Source organism: Achroia grisella, unplaced genomic scaffold (assembly GCF_030625045.1).
Source record: "Achroia grisella isolate CSIRO2021 unplaced genomic scaffold, CSIRO_AGI_Agris_v1 utg3972, whole genome shotgun sequence".
NCBI lineage: Eukaryota > Metazoa > Arthropoda > Insecta > Lepidoptera > Pyralidae > Achroia > Achroia grisella.
Window position 1 is genome coordinate 930629 of NW_026712838.1, and position 14782 is coordinate 945410.

Here is a 14782-nt window from a genome sequence, read left to right on the forward strand (position 1 = left end):
AGTGTTTTTACATATCGCTTTATTTCTGGGTCTTTATTTCTTTATTTTTAGTTCGTGGGTTCGTTTCTCGCACCATGTAAACTTTTGTATTCTATGTATATTCTATATTTACAAAAAAAATATCTGATATCCATAATTATGTTATACCCTGCTTAACTTAGAACTAGATGGTGTAACTGTGTGAATTGTCGATGGATATCATTATTTTTTCGATGTAGATTAATAGAAATAAGGTAATGTTTGTTGTGATGTATTGTAATAGATTGTTAGTTGGTTGGATAGATTGTATTCGTATATTAATACTCAATGATTAGAAATAATTGTTATTACATGCTAATGTTTTGTAAAGGAAAATACATAGAGTAATAATATATATAATATAAGGGTACGTAATGACAGCTATGTAGTTTATTCATACTAATGAAACAGTAAATTAAATTAAATATCTTATGCCATGGTTAATGATGTAATTGAAAACTATTAGTGCTTAAGCACACTCTCGAGAAGTTTTTGTTAAAAAATTCCAGTACGCGCTGGAATGAACTTTCAACATTCCATTCAGGATAGAGACTGAACATTAACAATCACTGATTAAGTTACAAAAAGTCTCATAATATACTCCAATTCTCATGCATTTTAAAATTTCGTAATTATTTATCTGGTTATGATCAAATTAACAAATTATATTTTGATATTTTTTCTGAATATAGCAAAAATACTAATTTTTGCTCATATTGTACATGTGCTTTTAATAAATTAATGTATTCACAACCATGTTGGTTTAATAGCTACTCATTTGTTAAAGTAGATGTCCTTTTTTGTAAAATAAGTTATTCAGGATAATTTCCCTGAACAATTGTTCCAAAAGAATTGAAATTAAGCATAAAATGAGTGGCCGATGTTTTATTCCGCTGACTTTAACGAATACAAAATGTCGAGAACGAATAATCAAGCCTATTTACATTTTGTTTCGGTCCACCTGCCGCCAGCGTGGAAGGAAGTACCACCTGTAACTCTGATTACTACCTAACCTAAGGGATAATAATTAAAATTATTTTATATAATATTTAACAAGTAATAATTATTAACAAGAGTAAATTCATATTATAGGAATACAAATATGCCCTACCTGATGGTAAGTGGCCAATACACATGAACAGTATCACGGACATCATAATAATCATGTGAACACCTATGTATAGTTGCGTGCGTTGCCGTTTCGGATAACTATGGTGTCGTGGATTCGTATCCTGTAATTTCATTTCTATATCTCACCTTTCAACTGAAACCTGTCATAAAAGAAACCTGCTTGGCAGTTGTACCTAATAGGTGAGACCGAAGTACAGGCGATTTTGTACTTGTGTAAAGTCTAGCAGATTAATGAAACAAACTAATGTGAGACGTTATATAATGTTACTAAATTTAACAGTTAAAGTTCTGGAAATAATAAGTACCTATTCGAATTCAAAATAGCAGTTCTAAAGTGAACGTTACCATTACATGTAGTTAATGTATTTTTAATGTTCCATTATTAAAATATTCAGAGAGGTAAGGAGGCGCAAAGCGGCAGTAGAAAGCAAACTCCGTTAGCATTTGTGCCTTACGAAGTTTTGAGGCGTAATTTTGAATAACGTTATAAATGTATACCAACCTGGTTTTTAGTTAAGTGTGGACAAAATGAGGTTTAAAAATACAAAAATCAAATGTATTGTAATTACAGTGTGTATGAATAAGTAGACTTAACCGTTAAACAAAAAAAAACAATGTCAGATTACAATAGATTTAAAACTTCGTAAATCATTTTACCGTGGTGTTTTTTTTAAAGTCGTAATGGGTACCTCTGTCGACCTATTTAAGTTATCAGAAGCTTGCTTATAAGATGTATTTCAATTTAACGGCAAGAATAAAGCAGAGAAACAGCGAGACCTTATCTTAGTTTTCCGGAATAGCAAAACGTGGGTAATATTGTGAGCGTCACATAATTTTTGTAATTTCCAACTTTATTTATGTATACAGGCGTTGCCACCATCAATTGTTATCAGCTAGTCTTGTATTCTATTTACATAAAAAGCTTCTAATTTTTTTGGATATATCACTGGACATTATTATATTAATGTGCAGGTAAACAACTGCCCTAAGAATCATTCCTATTCCCGTAGGAATACATGAGGTAATGGTAACTTCGTGAATATAGATTGATAAGTAGTACCCGATTAAGTAAATAGCTTGAATCAGTGATCAAAACTAGCGAAATGTCACACAACAGATTAAGTAAAGTGCATCAATAATGCCATTAAGATTTTGTACACCTTCATTGAAACGTACAAATACTACGTTTCAATGAAGGTACTAAAACAAATAAATACGTGTAATAGCAAATACGAATTAGATGTTACATAGATATATAGTACTAGCTGTCCCGGCAAACGTTGTTTTGCCATATAAATAAATATTATATTAATAAATAGGGGTTGGTAGAAGGCTATATGTTTTATACATATTAAAAAAATAGTTAATTTTTTTTTTCGTGATGATTGGGGGTATAAAAATTAGTTATAAACCTATTCTCAGACCTACTGAATATATGTACATATAAAATTTCATCAAAATCGGTCAAGGTGTTTCGGAGGAGTATAAACACGAAACCTGCGACACGAGAATTTTATATATTAGAAGAAGACATATATATATATATATATATATATATATATATATATATATATGTATTTAACTACACATTTAGTGTTTAACTACATAAATAGCACTGTATCATTGTCGTCATCATCTAAATTAGGATCACGGTTTTTCTATTGGAGTTTTGCCAATCTTATACTTTTAAATCAGTATTATTGAAGTTACGTGTTAGTTTTTTATTATTACTTGTATGTATTTGTAATATACATAGGAAATATATTATTACAACTTATTCGTTGTGAATATATACGCAAGTAATGTCTAAATAATGAAGTGGTCCGGGCATAAATAGATAACACGGTATCTAGAGTCTTTCAATTTTCTCGACGATGATTTAATTCCCAAGATATATTTATACAGTCTATATAACGTCTCATGCCGAGCAAAGACTTTCCTTCTATTTTCCCACAAGTTTCGGTCAAGCGGCTCTTTGAACCATAGTCCGGTTAATGCAAAGTTATTTCGTCATATCTTTCCTTTTCTAGGTGATACTTATCGTTCTGTAGTATATTTTAATATTATATGTATTATAATTAATAATAAATATTATTAAGTACTTATATATATTATTACACTGCCGTGTGTTATATTCTATTTGCGGGCGCAACTTTGACTCCAGTTTTTGGGATACACATTTCAATTCAATAATAAAAAAAATACTCCTATAGTCTTCTGCAATAGGATAAAATTACCTATTATGATTTTTGGATATCTCGGACTATTATTATACATTTAGACATATTGGTTATATTAAACTACACTTTTATTTAAACAACACCATCAATAATAAACAACAACTTATCTAACGGTAAATTACTACATGTCCTTATGATCACCTGTAATACCACATAAATTATACAAATAATATCGTAATCATTCAGAAAAACTTCAGCTAGAAGTTCATTCTACAGAAATGAGCTTTTATTCAAATTACTAATTTGATATTTAAAAACTAGGTACATCAATATTCAAGGTATTAATATGAAAATAACAAGGATATAGTAATTTCATTATTTATTCACCTACTTAGATATTTTAGGTTAAATCTCTGAGTTCAAAATTCGTTTATTGCTGTTTAATTAACAACATGTAAAACGCATACGAGGTATATGGGATCGATTTATTAATAACTAAGTTTAGAACACCATAAATTACAACTGAAATAACACATGATATATCGATCAACCTTCAGGATCAGTTTAGATTAGACCATCAGATTAAATTGGAATATTATTATGTTGGTCATGTCTATCAAAACGCACAAAGGCTGTAAGCTATAGTGTATGACGCAACGAAACTGAGACAGATATCTCATTCCATGGCGGATGAGCTAGGCCAAACTATCAATTAATATCACTAGATACTGGTAATAATAAGATGTACTGTAATATTGAATATTTCGTTCTGTTATTGTCATTTATTAATATAATTAAACGCAACTTTACACCAAATATTTTATGATTTTAGGTAGGATAGATTTAGATAAGTATTTACCTCTCTTCACGTTTCGACGTCGTACTAGTCGCGATCACGAGTTAACTAGAGTGCAGCGATGTCAATATCGTTATGTGCCACCAATTTTTTTAACTACCGTCCTAGATTGGCCAATAAATTACCGCAACACACAGTACTCTTAGTATCCGTACTGACTTATTTATCACTGGATTCCATGCAGATGATAATTTTAAAACATTCTGATTGAAATAATTTTTGTCTACCGTACACCATGTCTAATAATAGCGATCAGTATAGTGAGGTCTCATGCATCTTAATCCAGTTATTTATTTCAGTATTCAGAAGATGATCGGCAATCACAGGCTTTACCCACTTGTTGGTCTTACTGAAATTTGTGCGGGTTAGTAATCCATTTGTTTTTTAACAAATTGCTGGTTAATAAATATTGAATACTTTATTATTTACACTTATTGCTGTTACATTAGTAGGAAAAACTTTTACAACCATGTTTTTATAGAAAATATGAATTACGCCATATTTTCAGTAAAAACATAGGCTTCGGTGTTTTTTCTTTGTACCAAATTCTGGGAAGAAATATACTTAAATATTTTATTCGTGTAAGATATGTTCTTACATGGTAAAGGCACTGCACTGCGGTATTTTGAAGGAGAGTTACGCTTTAGTTAACTGTGAAATTTGAAGCCTCAGACAACTACCTAGAAACAACGCAAGTTAGACTTAGTTTCCTCAGCTAAAACAAAGCTGTTGCATGAATTTAACGACTAAAGCTATTCCGCTTAACAGCCACATAACAATGGAAGTAACAAAGTCTCCTAGTATTTAATGGGTGTAAGGAGTAAGGAGACAGCAGTTTTCGATTCAACTTCAAAAAGAAATAGATTGACAATTGTATTGATTATTTATGTGTTTATGTTTCATAATATTTTTGCTTATACATAATCAAATTTGATTTCCTTTTTACATAACTCTTTCTTGGTGTTAGTTACAGTTTCCTGTTTTAGTAGAATAGCTTGAATATAATAACATATAATAGTTTTAATGTAATTGGAACATGTATTACAGGATTAATGATTATTTGAAGATAGAATACTGTAGTTTGTATGTCTACCACAATTGTTTACTCTGCGAAGCCTGAAAACTTTTGTTAATTTTGTGCTATGCCATTATTTAAATTTTTTTATTTATATAAGATATTAGCTCATGTAAAGCAAATAATAAAACAACATACTTTTGTAGAAGAAAATTCCATAAATGAATCCCTTAACGCGACGGCTAGACTGTATCTACATTTATTATATATTAAATAATTCCAGCCGAAATTATTATCAGTACAGTGTTTTCAAATCTATGTATACATACATCTCATTCAATTATTCAATTCAATATCGAACAATTTCAAGTTTCTAGTTAAATAATTATACATTATTTCCTACTTACTAAATACTTAATAAATAATGTTTATTTTATAATAATGTGATCGTGACATAAATCTTAGTAAAAACGTTTATTTGTTTCTCTAGGGAATACTAAAAACATGTTAAACTGCAGTTTGAAACTTCAGAAAGCACGAATAAAATTTGAAACTTTCACTAAACCACTTTTCGCAAACTTGGGGCAGACGCTGGGCGGTTGAAATCGCAAACTGTACTGTCTATTACAAGTTTTCTTCATCATAATCTTGTGGTTGTAAAACGTTAAAATAAAAAGCTAAGAATAAATAATAAAGAATTTTGCTTTTTAGATTAGATTTTATAGATGTGTATCTACACTTTGTGAGAAAAATTTAATAAGTTTGTGAAATAACGGTAAATAAAACAAAGAATAATGTTAATAAATCAGCTTAATGAAGATTGTATCTACATTCTCATTTGTAAACATTTATAATGAAATTAAAAAGGTTTAATACTATTTTGGAGTCACTATTAAATTTTAGAGTTATCCAAATCTTAAAAATAGAACGGTGTCTGCTCCTATTTATGCCATACTGCTACAAGTTTTTCAATAATAAGCATATGTAGGAAAACCGTAAAAAGTTAATAAAACTATTTTATTATTTGAAATGGGAGTTAAACTGTTGACGAGAAGTTTAGATGAATATTTCTCTAGGAAATCCTCTTAATTATGTGGGACTGCACTCCAGTAGATAGTTATATAATTACCAACATGGTAGGGCACGTATATCTACAACAATTTATGACCAACCCCACAGGCGGGTATCGTGTCGTAAAGTTTGCAGTCAGCAGGCAGTGTACCTTAGCAGTACGATACGTGATATCCACTAAGGTTCATAAAGGTATCTTTTTATGTTCTCACATGTCTTGATTGGTGGTAATGTTCTATAGATGTGTGTTCTTATCTTACAATTTAATGAGATATATTTTTGTGTAGTAGAATGAAATAGAAAATGTAGGCCTATTTATTTTATTTGTAGTACTCGTTCATAAAAAGCTTATAACTTTTAATAAGCCTATATGTCTGTGGACTTGCGTCGTATTCTAGAAAGTAGTCGTTTATAATTTTGAGCATTATGATTGTTAATTTCAATCTGGTTTCCTTAATTGTAATCTGTTAAAATCTAGGGTGATTTAATAAAGAAAATCGATGTCCCAGTTCCATATAGTGTCATGTATATCTTACTAATATTAAGAATGTAAATGTATGTTCTTTTGTTAATTATTTAGTTTTTATGAACTTTATTAATTGTGATAGAATTAATTTGAATGGCCATGCTCAGGAGCCATTTAAAGTACCCGTTAAACAAAGTTAGGGTAGAAACTAGTATTTAATATATTTTTTTTATGACCATCAATACTGATAATCGTAAATATAACTAAATAAAGAAAGTACAAGTCGTTACTATTACTAAAATTGTAAGAAAATGTAATAACATTTTGTTCACCTATTAATATTCAGTATTTATTGAGTTTGTCATGAAATGAGTTTTATGTTATTATGTTAATCAGCGGTAGCTTTATTGTTTCAAACAAAGGAACTAAGAAACAAGGTAATTTAATGTCTTAATCGATCTATGTCGGGCGTAACTTCGACATTTAATTATGTCGTATTTTCTTAGGCTACTATTTATTTACCAAATTTTAATCCTTACCAGTATAGAAACAAGTACTACCTAAAAATAAGTTACTTTTCATCCAGGATAAAGCTATTGAAGTTGGTAATATGAAATTTATACAATGATTTCGTTGTACGCATAATTAGCAGGTAATATAGTAGTCTATGTCATTATAAAATGATAGGAATATTTTTTTTAATAATAACAACTGTATATTATGGATAGACAGAAAATATAAAAGAACGCATATGTTAAGTGCAGTACAAAATAAATAGAGGTAACTTCAATTAACATTTAGAAGTCTACATGAATCCTTGTTTCAGACCTATTTCTATCGTCGAGTAGAAAGGGTCTACATGAAGGCAATGCGTGCGTTTCGAAAGCAAATATGAATATGGCATTGAAAATTTTCGCTACGTATATATAAATTTGTGATTAAAACTTATAAAAAATATAGATATATATATTTTCGAACATTTAGTTATTCCTGCTAAAAGTATTCTAAAATTACATTTTTATTTCTTATTGAATCATTAACGATTTGACTTTCAAAATGCCTCATATTAATTTATCATAGTAAAATTTCAAAGTAAGGTGTCTTTGTCATATGAACAGTAAATTAGTGAAGGAACCTAAAAATTTAAGATAATTTTTTAATAACAATTTTGTACTATTACATATTATTCTGTAATATTAGATTATTAAAACAATATTCAAAGATTTTTGAGGTCCTACATACAGATTTGTTAGTCCAGCACTTGATCACTTAGATATTCTATATATATATAACACTTGGAAATTAATAGAATAAAGTCTATAGTCAGTAAGTAATTGCGTATGTCTTATATAATAAAGTACGTTCCAGTAGTAGAACTAGTGCATGTTGATTGTGAGAACAAAGGTGCTTGTGAACTGAAATTAACTGAACTGTTGAAAAATAAAACATGCAATCAATCCTTTCTACTTCCCTGTAGTCGGGTAAAAAGAAATATCTCCCAAGGCGGAATCAATTATGGAGAAAAGATTCAAGAAGTCGTGTCTGCATTTATATGTCGCAATTCAGCGCGATGAAAAAGCTTTTTAACGTTAGATAGAGAACGAGAGCCATTTTATTCTTTGATATAATAAATCAAATCTACTCTTTGCATAATGACGTCCTCTTGATTCTGTAGCCAATATACGAAATGGAATTTCCTTTTGTTTTGTAAATGTATTTTATCGCCATATATCCAACAGCCTACTTTAATACTGTAAAAAGGAAAGTTCCGCCGATTATGCTTTTATTGTTTATTGTGTAGGGACTAAAGAAAAATCTCTTGTTGTTCAGGACGGTTTGCTGGATTTGTCTTCCAGAAATTTTATGGGTCCATCTATTTAGTATTATATGAATACATTATTTATGTACAGAGTAATACATTTCTGGTTACGATGTAAGAATATTCACTACTCCATTTCATCCCCAATATATCGTAAGGTGCAAGTAGCAGAACAAAGATCAAGTTAAACTCGAATTAAAATGTGTGCTAAGCTGCTTGGCTTGCTTGGTTACAGTAGATAATGAAAAAGTGTGAGTTATGTCAGAAATTGCTGCATATTGAGGTTTGATACCTTAGTCTTCCGGAATGGTAACATTTAAGATTATTACAGACGTAACATGATGTCGAGTTATTAGTAAAGCTGTTTCTGTATATATTAGATAGATAACACTTAGGTACCGTTAGGGTTAATCGTGATCTTATCGTCATTATAATATATATCTCGATCTGAATGTATTTGAATACGCTTTGCTGTTAAGATTACGAGATAAGCGGCCAAATAAAACGTTAATATTACATTACAAACATGTGCAAAAAAACACTGAATAAATAGTGATTGCAAAAATATGACTAATCAGATATTAATATTTGTAATTGCTACGTTCATCATATAGTCAAAACATGTACAGATTGTCCGCTTATCCATACATAGTACTAACATAAATACGTTAGTGTAACTGACTGTCTCTTTGTTACGACTCTAATGCGGTAGCTTTACGTTGTGTTTTTTTGTTGAAATAAATTAAGAATATCTTAAGAGCAGCCTAAAATCAAAATCCATTCAGTACTTTTTGCGAGAAAGTTTAATTTCCTTTTCTGTTTAGTTACAATGGCAAATGTTATCCAACTTTTAAAGTCATGTACAACCTTGTGTGCGATACGTTCATAAGTGCGTAAGTAAATATCTCGCGAAGAGTTCATTTTTAAAAGTATTAAAATGTGGCTCTTAGTTGGTCCTGTAAAAAATAACAAAGATCAAAACAAAACTTTGTGCATTGCAATTATTTTTTTTTTATTAAGCAATAATATTAATGTTCTTAAACTTTAGTATTGATCATATTGACTCATGTTATTCAGATTGTTACCACTGCCGTGTTAAACTGGTTTATATCAGCATTACGATATCAGATGAAAATAAAAAAGTGCCAACTGCCCAAGTCATGATAATATATCCTGCAAAAAAAAGTAGTTAAGTTATGTAATCAAAATTAGTTTTGTTTAATACTAAAAATGTTGTAAATGTTAGTTTAGAAGAATAATAATTACCAAAAAGATTAATAGTGTGTAATTTTTAAGTTACAACTAGTTCTAGTACTTTATAAACCACAAGTTGACTTTTCGGGTTATAAGTAATATATACGTATTTACACGTTTATACCTATGTTACGAGACAGCTGTCATTAAAAGTTTTGGCATTTAGTGAGAATTCTAACTGAAATATAATGACTTTATTAATTTCCATCACTGTACTTTTCAGAACATGTGTAACAAAATTTTTTTTTGCATTTTTTAGTTTAGTTTTTTTAAATAATATAATGTATCCGTGTTCCGAATTTGTCACTTGAATTTTAATAAAGATTACAATTCTAAATTAAAATTGTCAGAAGAGAGTCGTTTCTAAACTTATTGTTTGAAACAAGAAAATATTTATTATAAATATTAATTGTTAATAATAAATTTGTACTTTATGGTATGTAGTCTTTAGACTACATTACGAACTACATGTGGATCCGTTCTTGAGAAATTGTGAATGAGTCTGATATTACTTTAATATATGACATTTCTTAAAATATATTGAAATATAGTCCATTTTGTATATTTTCTTAGTACCGATTCGTAATAACAACAACAACACCTGTGTATTCTGTGATCCTGACTACATGAAATAGAGTCAAATCAATGTAGTTTATTTATTACTAATAGTAATAAATAAATAACAATTTTTTTCCTCTTTATTATATTAGTTAAAATTAAACTAAACTTTATATCTTAATTAAAAATGATAGTCCAGTGTCTAATAAAAGCAAGTTTACTTACCTTCACAAATCTATAGAGATACTGTATCACGTGTTTGCCAGGATTAAGCCAGCACAGTGCACCCGGTAAAGACTTTGCTGAGAAGCCATTAATTTTGTTCAGCGCCTTATAAGTAACAGAGGCACTAAGCTGCCGCCAACTTCGGCTGCATTCCAAAAGGAAAATTAAAAAGTATGAGTACAACGGTATTACAACGACTCCCCGAAGTAGCTGCTTGAAGTGTTGATAACGTTGTTGGTTGAATACATGAGGCTATAATTTGAAACTAGTTGTTGATATTTAGATATTTCATTTGAATTATTCTTATCGCAAGACTTTTGTCCTTAGTCTCTCCCTCGTTAACAAAGCAGATATAGTCAGTTATACCATTTAATAATATGGGATATAAGAGGATAGGAAGAATCAATTTCGACGTGGACTTTAATTTATGTTAACCTTCTTATTTCTTATTGTAAATCAATGATTTCATACATTCATCTGGACTAATATTTTTCCAAATTATAATTAATAGCATATATATTCGAACTCAGATAGAATAGGTTACAATATAAAATATACCACCCATTATTTCTTTTTAACTCGAGACTGTAAAAAATAGCGACTCGGGGAAAACAAAGACCAAAAAGCAATTGTATTTGTAAGACAAGGAAATCTTGTACTAAAACTATATACTAAGCCACTTTTATAATGTCACTGGCTGATAATGTGTCTTTCTACGGGAGAATTTTTTTACCTTCGGTTTCATACGGAAACCAGTGTCTAACAATGGATTTTAAGAATGTATTAAAAACTCATTATCGATTGCTGCTGGTAGCCCTAAACGGTGTAATGAAAAATGTAATATTTGGACGACACAAAAAACTTTGTGTGTCAATTTATATTTCTAACGATTGATTAAACAGTGAAGGAAACGCTGATATCAACTAAATCCAAAAGACACCGACAGCTTCGCGCCACACCAAGTTAGATTCAAGTATACCTAGCGAAATGCGGCATATCAAGTGTTGCTATCATCGGGACATTGATTTGATTGATTGATTGAGATTGGAAATGTTAGTAATCTCTATCTTACTATACTTTTTTACGTATTATATATATTTATATACTATATACATACATATACAGTGATCAAAGTATAAAAAGTTCTCACTTCAATAATTTAAAATAAAAAAATACTCGCGTGACTGAATTAACTTTTTATGTATAGAATTTTATATTTATATATTCACAAAAACTCTAAATCATATTAGGACTAGATATGTATCGCGGTTTCACCAACGCGAATTCGATATCTCGCATTCCCGTGGGTGTTTCAGAAATGCTGTCTTAATGGCTACAAGAGAACATTAGACATTTCAAATGTCTATATAATTTTAGATTGGGATTGATAGGATGAGTGAATATTTAAAAGGTAAAAACGAGAAAATATTTTACAGGTTTGTCGTACAGAGCCCTGTCGAAAGACGCCTTGGTATGTAGAGATTAAATAACTTCACAGATTCAAAATTTTAAATATCCATAACATAGTTTCTTTTTAATTTTCATTTAGGAGCTATTTTTGGTAATATTAACTTTACCTAGTATAAAGTCTAGATGTATTTTATCTTACAATCCAGTTACAAAAGAAAACGTGTTTCTTTTAATAATTTGTTTAATGTTTAATATAATGAAATTTGTGAATTAACAGTTCCAAGAGATTATGCGTATAGAGTAGTTGACATTCACGTGAGGGCGCGCATTAGCCACGCGTTGGAGTTCAGTAGGAATTTAATTTTTCCTTCGGAATGCCGGGCAAGCGGCAAGGTCGATGCATTCACTTTATTGCTGTCTGACCATTGAATACTGATTTCTTGACCAATGCAAAATACAGATCAGGTCAAGGTATATGCTACATTAAAGTATTTTATTATCCTTACATTTTAGGTTAATTTATTTATTTACATAAATTCAGGTCCGTATTATGAATACCTTATAAACATACATTATAATAGTAATAAAATAAATAAAAATATAAATTGAAATTGTCTCTATAGTCACGGCATTGACGACGACAATCTGCCATGATAGCACCGATACAATACCCCCTTCGGCCAGTAGTCGTCCTTCATGAAGGTGAGCAGCATGTTGGTGGGCACCCGGGCTCCTGATGAATTTGTCACGAATTTGTCGCGCCCCGTTAGTGTAAACCTTTAACTTAGTTAACCGTTAAAGATAAGGATCTTTAAGGATCGTTAAGGATCTTTCCATTATCATTAATTTAAAAAATCATAGTAATGTAGATATATATTGCGTATTTATTTACACGGCTAACAGCATATGTTCCTCGTCATAGATCTACAAAATTGATTTATATATACGAAACCTTGTAATGCGCGCCTGCGCTGTCGGTCTACTTGTTACCATGTGCAGCCTGTTGGGATACATTCTATAACATAGGGCAATGAATGACAATGGAATACCCTGTCTAGTAAGACAAGCCGATACGATTTTATTTTTATAGTATATAAATTAATAGTCTTTGTATGTCGCATACAATTTATAGTTAATTATGTTATTATTATAAAAGTATTGTAAGGTTGTGGGTCATTGTATAGAAATAATCTGCACATAGATAACAAATAAGTAGTAATCTCGGGTAACGGATGATATCATCTACTAGGTAAAATATTGCCTATTGGGATTATCATTATCCACATATATTTACACTAGCTACCTGTCCCTGTTTCGTACGGGTGTACATGTATATAAACCTTCCTCTTGAATAACTCTATTTATTACTTAAAAACTACATAAAAATTCGTTGCATAGCTTAAGAGATCTAAGCGAACAGATAGCGGAAGCGACTTCATTTTATACTTACAAAGTAAAGATATATTGACATAAAATTTTATTAATATCCGTTCAGCGTTCGCAAAAGCGGAATAAAGAACCAGTTTGGTATTTGTAATAACAATATAGATATGGTAAGTTTTTTTATAAATAAACGTTAATGTTATATAATAATTATATGTGATAACACATAATATATTGTTAATATATTGCTATTAGAAGCAATTATAACATTCCCTGAAAAACATTTATCTGCTTATATAACTAACTTACATGCATTCAATTCATTGCGAAACACGAGTTAACAAATTGTACGTGGGATAGGAATGATCAAGTTTTGTTTAACTTAGTTCTAGAGTACGCTAACTCGCGAGTGGAAATCCTGCCTTGAAATAAAATTAGTGAGGTCGTGATTTAGTGCTGGAAATTACAGAATATTTCGCTAAAAATATAAGTATAGAACCAAAACAGAAAATGTGTGTATTATTCTATTCTTCTTCACTACTCTACTCTTATTTTTATTAAATACTAGCAGTGCCAGCAGCTTCGCCCTCGTGAAATTTATTGTGCCATTGTGTTTTTTTTTTCTTAAATTTATTTAGGGTCTTTTATCATGATAATGATAATGACAGTTATGATATTGACAGTCCCATCGTATCTTATTACTAATCTTATCTTCTACTTCTTATTACTAATTTTGCTGGTTATGATACAGGATCAGATAATATACGGTGGTACATATCAATTAATTTATAATTGCCTGTTACATAAGGCCGTAAGTTATAATACTGTAAAGTTTCATCAATATCCGTTCAGTACTTTTTACGTGAAAGAGCAACAGACATCCACCCAGTGAGTATTCACAAACTTTCGCGTTTATAATATTATTAAGATATATGGTTATAAAAGTGTGAGATCATTTTTTCAGAGCTTAACTACATTTTGTCACAATATCGAACACACATATTATATAGTACGTGTGATGTCATTTTAGTATTCAGTTCAAGGCATAGATAAAGTCTTAGTACCGATTCTACTTTAGCTCTTGATCTATTCTCTGCTTTATTCCAGTGTAATTTTTCCTAAACGTAAGGTTATATAAATAATTATATTTTTCCCAGTAGGTCTAAGACGCAACGTGATATAACGTTATTCATGTGAATTTTCGAGGTAAGGAAAAGTAATTCTTCGACAAACAAGATTATTGAACATTGGCTTTTTTTCTTTCAGACTTTTTGTTTCAATATATCATATTTCGTATTTTTATACAAAAAATCAGGAAATGTTTTTTTTATGTATACTATTGTGTTTGTTTTATTGTATATTATAGACAATACATTTTTTATTTATTTCAATGTAT